Here is a 5,255-nt window from a genome sequence, read left to right as displayed (position 1 = left end):
GAGCGGCTAGGCCCGTGAGCCATGGCCACTGAGCCTGCGCGTCTGGAGCCTGTGCTCCGCAACGGGAGAGGCCACAACAGTGAGAGGCCCGCGTACCGCAAAAAAAAAAAAAAAAAAAAAAAAAAAAACTAACAAGAGAGCTACTATATGATCCAGCAATCCCACTCCTGGGCATATACTTGTAGAAAACCATAATTTGAAGAGATGCATTCACCCCAATGTTCATTGCAGCACCAGTTACAATAGCGAAGACCTGGAAGCAACCTAAATGTCCATCAACAGATGAATGGATAAAGAAGATGTGGTGTGTGTGTGTATATACAATGGAATATTATTCAGCCATAAAAGAGAACGAAACAATGCCATTTGCAGCAACATGGATGGACCTAGAGATTGTCATACTGAGTGAAGTAAGTCAGACAGAGAAGGACAAATGTTATATGATACCGCTTATATATGGAATCTAAAAAAAATGGTACAAATGAACTTATTTACAAAACAGAAATAGAGTCACAGATGTAAAAAACAAACTTATGGTTACCAAGGGGGAAAGGGTGAGAAGGATAAATTGGGAGACTGGGATTGACATATACACACCAGTATATATAAAATAGATAACTAATAAGGACCTACTGTATAGCACAGAGAACTCTGCTCAATACTCTGTAATGACCTATATGGGAAAAGAACCTAAAAAAGAGTGGATATGTGTGTATGTATAATTAATTCACTTTGCTGTACAGCAGAAACTAACACAACATTGTAAATCAGCTATACTCTAATTTTAAAAATATATTGTAGAGAATTGGTGTAATTTCTACCTTAAATGTTTGGTAGAATTCACCAGTGAACCCATCTGGGTCTGGTGCTTTCTGTTTTGGAATGTTATTAATTATTGATTCAATTTCTGTAATGGTTACAGCCTTATTCAGATTGTGTATTTCTTCTTGTGTGAGTTTTGTAAACTGTATCTTTGAAGGAATTGGTCCATATCATCTAGGTTATCAAATGTGTGGGCATAGAGCTGTTCATAGTATTACTTTAATACTTCTAATGGCCATAGGGTTTGTAGTGATGTCTCCTCTTTTATTTCTGATACCAGTCATTTGTGCCATCTCTTTTTTTTTCTTAGTCAACCTGGCTAGAGGCTCATCTTTTCAAAAAACCAGTTTTGGTTTTATTGGTTTTTCTTTGTTGATTTCTTGTTTTCAGTTTCATTGATTTCTGCCCTCTTCCCCCCCCCCGCCCTAATTCTTATTATTTCTTTTCATTTGCTTTCTTGGAATTAATTTACTCTTCTATTTCTTGTTTCCTAAGGTACAAACTTAGATTATTGATTTTAGATCTTTCTTCATAAATGCATCCAATGTTATTACTTTCCTTCTAAGAACTGCTTTTGCTGCATACCACAAATTTTGATAAGCTGTGTTTTCATTTTCATTTAGTTCAAAATATATTTTTAATTTCTCTTGAGATTTTCTCCTTGACTCACGTGTTCTTTAAAAGAGTGTTGTTTAATCTCCATACATTTTAGGATTTCCCAGCTATCTTTCTAATTTCAAGTTTAATTCCATGGTAGTCTGAGAGCAGACGTTATATGATTTCTATTTTTTTTTAATTTGTTAAGATGTGTTTGTGGCTTAGAATGTGGTATATCTTGGGCTTCCCTGGTAGCGCAGTGGTTGTGAGTCCGCCTGCCGATGCAGGGGACATGGGTTCGTGCCCCAGTCCGGGAAGATCCCACATGCCGCGGAGCGGCTGGGCCCGTGAGCCACGGCCGCTGAGCCTGCGTATACGGAGCCTGTGCTCCACAACGGGAGAGGCCACAACAGTGAGAGCCCCGCGCACCGCAAAAAAAAAAAAAAGAATGTGGTATATCTTGGTGAATGCTCCATGTGAGCTCAAGGATAATGTGTATTCTGTTGTTGCCATAATTTACAGATGTGAATTATATCCAGTTGATGGATGTTATTGTTGCATTTAACTGTGTCTTTACTGATTTTCTGCCTGAAGATCTGTCCATTTCTTTTTTTTTTTTTTTTGCGGTACGTGGGCCGCAAAAAAAAAGGCAAGACAAAGTATGAAGAAAAAGAAGAAGACAAATAGAAAATATCCGCTTGGCTAGGCAACATCGTCAACCTTGTTTAGGATGAGAAGGAACAAGGAAATAAGTACAGAGCCCAGAACTGGCTTGACATGCGGGGATTGGTTGACTGGATATGCAGTGTTTCTGGTCAAAAGGAACATGTACAGAGACACAAAAGTCATCTAAGTTTCAATTTGCTGACATGGCACCCTGAGTGGGAGCAGCTCCTTCTTGGACCTAGAAAGTTATTTCAACACTAGGTAAGGTTTTTTTTTCCTCTGGTGTTTCTCAGGATTTCTTCATCTTTGGTTTCCTGTAGTTTGAAAATAAAATTCTCAGCCAGTATTGTTTCAAATATTTCATTTGTTACTTTCTCTCTTTCTTCTCCTTCTTTTCTTTCTCCTGGCTCTGATGATACCCAGGTAGGTTAGGTTCTGGTTTCTAGGTTCCCCTGAGGGCAGCCTTATTAAGAAGAACAGGGTGGTCTCTCTGTCAGAAGCATAAACGGGTTTTTCACTGCTATTTAATGTGAAAACCTGCTTGAGCTCCTAAGAGTAAACCCCACAATCTTATGGGTGCCCCCACCACTAGGTCCTTCTGGAGTTTTTAACACAGTTTGTTGACACTGAGCCTCCAGCAACTGGTAAATTACAATTAAGGCTTTCCTACCCTGGCAATGGCTCTTGTGTAATTTCCACTTGTGAATCTCCACTCTGGATATCTTCTTCCCCCATGTGGAATGCTGGAGCAGAATGCAGGTGGGTAGTTCCTGACCCCAGGGCAGTTAGGCACTGATGAAACCAGAGTAGGCTCATCTCTGGTAAAGTAGGTTCTCTTGAGGACAGGTCTTGTTAAGGCCAGTATCTTTGTGAAAAAATGATATTCAAACATAAAAGTGTCAAGGAGAAGTCCGTGGATGGTATAAGCAAGAGCAGCATTTCTTGGTACCAATAAAAAGTGCACATTAGTTTGTTTGTTTTTGCGGTACGCGGGCCTCTCACTGTTGTGGCCTCTCCCACTGTGGAGCACAGGCTCCGGACGCGCAGGTTCAGCGGCCATGGCTCACGGGCCCAGCCGCTCTGCAGCATGTGGGATCTTCCCGGACCAGGGCACGAACCCGTGTCCCCTGCATCGGCAGGCGGACTCTCAACTACTGCGCCACCAGGGAAGCCCCCACAATTAGGTTTTGACTTGACTTACTGATCATTTTGATTCTTATACAGTGTAACGGAGCAAGATGTTACCAGTTGATAAGACGTTTTCAACGACATTTATATAATAATTCTTAAAGCTTTAAAAATGCAGTCTTGTTAGAGTTAGTTCAACTTTATCCTCTTTATACTCAGAAAACATACATAGTAAGTAAAAGCTGAGAGGAAATCTGTACAAATAACTCAGGGAAGCTTGAAAACATAACTGTGTAGGCAGGATGTGATGAATTCCGTGGCAGACCAGTGTATGGGAGTGACTGATTGTCCTGGAGGTGAGATATTCAAGGCCACAAAGGAAGACAATTCAGACGTCGTCTTGAGCAAGGCCTTCCCAACACAGCAATTCCTAAATGACACAGACTCTAAACAACAGTCTGTTGCTAGGAGCCACACGAGGGTCTTCTTCATTAGATGTTTGTTAATGTAACATATTGTTGCCTGAGATACTGACCACCCCGAATCCTTGGCATGTTGCTTTTGTTCAACATAGAAATTCAGACGTGTTATATTATGTGACTGTGCCAGCCACCTAAAATATTTTAGCAGATTGAAGACCACTTCTATTTTTACGTGACTCATTCTCCTCAGAGAGGTACCTGTTTTTAAGGTAGGGTTTTAATTGTGCACTAAGACCAGAATCTTTTTAGAATACTCTTCTCTCGGCCACTAACACACTCAGGCAATCATATTGGTACCCTTTTAAAATAAATTTAAGTTTCTTTTTCTCTGAGTAAGGGAAGTTAATACTGCTTCAAATATTTTCTAAAGTAAGTTTTTAAATTTCACATTAGTGTATCTCTGGAGGTAGATAGAACTTTCCATTCTATGACAATAAGGGATGATGACATTTAAAATACATGTTTACAATTATAATATGCATACATTAGTGTGAATATGCATAAATTATTAAGTATAGCTCATTAAATTTTCACAAAGCAAACACACTGTCCCTCTAGCACCCAGACCAAGAACTGTAACACCCGAAGCCCACGCTCTGCCACCTGTCAACCACTATCCATCAGCAAGGTAACCACAATCCTGATTGAATACACTAAACTCAATAGGCTTGTCTGTGGATTTTCCATAAATGCGATCCTTTGTGTCTGGCTCCCGTGCTCAGCATTAGGTTTGTAGGATCCATCCATATCCTTCTGTGCATTGTCGTCACTCTCCAGGGCTCCGTTGTATGAATTTTATTTCATTTGGCCATTTGTTCGTTGCATGATTGGAGGAGGTCAATGAGAGGTGGTGACAATAGTTAACCCTCCAGCTGGACCCAGGCAATCAGAGGCTGCTCAACCCCCATCCTCAGGCTGTGTGCCCCACTTGCGTCGCCTGAGCTGGAGGCTGCCCAAGGACACAGCCCTGAGCTGGTGGCGTGGTGGTGAGACCGTCTGGATGGTCTACAGGACTGAGTCCAGTTAAAGCCTGAGATTCTGGCAAGGATGGAGATCTCCTGATCTCATAGCACCGACGACGGGGCTCCTGTGAAAGCTCCCTGCTTATTACACCTGCACCTGCTCACTGGAGGGTCTGCCTGTTTCTTCAGCCTCTCCCTGCCCTCTGTGGAAGGAGGGAGGTTTCAGATCTCCCCTGGGGAGCTCCTGAGGTTGTAAACCAACATGTATGGATACTGGTTTATTTTCCATTATTCATCCATCCTCCCGATGATGCCCAGGTGGTTGTGCTGGGTTCTGGTTATTATAGGTAGTACTGCCGTGAACGGTCAAGGACAAAACTAAGGCCAGACATAACGAACAAAGTTGTTTATACATAAATATGTCACTTCTGTTTCAGCGGGATCCAAAGATGTTAGGAAGGATGGCACATTTTATAGAGGATAAGGGGGAACGCTGAGCGCGTGTCTGGTTGGCAAGTGTTCTATTCAGGTGGGAGTTTTGGAAATGGGGAGACTTCCAATCTGGTCTTCGGGTGCATTTGGCCATCCTTGGTTGGAA

Source organism: Monodon monoceros, unplaced genomic scaffold (genome assembly GCF_005190385.1).
Source record: "Monodon monoceros isolate NGI ecotype Baffin Bay Population unplaced genomic scaffold, NGI_Narwhal_1 Super_Scaffold_5, whole genome shotgun sequence".
NCBI classification, from domain to species: domain Eukaryota; kingdom Metazoa; phylum Chordata; class Mammalia; order Artiodactyla; family Monodontidae; genus Monodon; species Monodon monoceros.
This window is presented reverse-complemented; position numbering follows the sequence as displayed.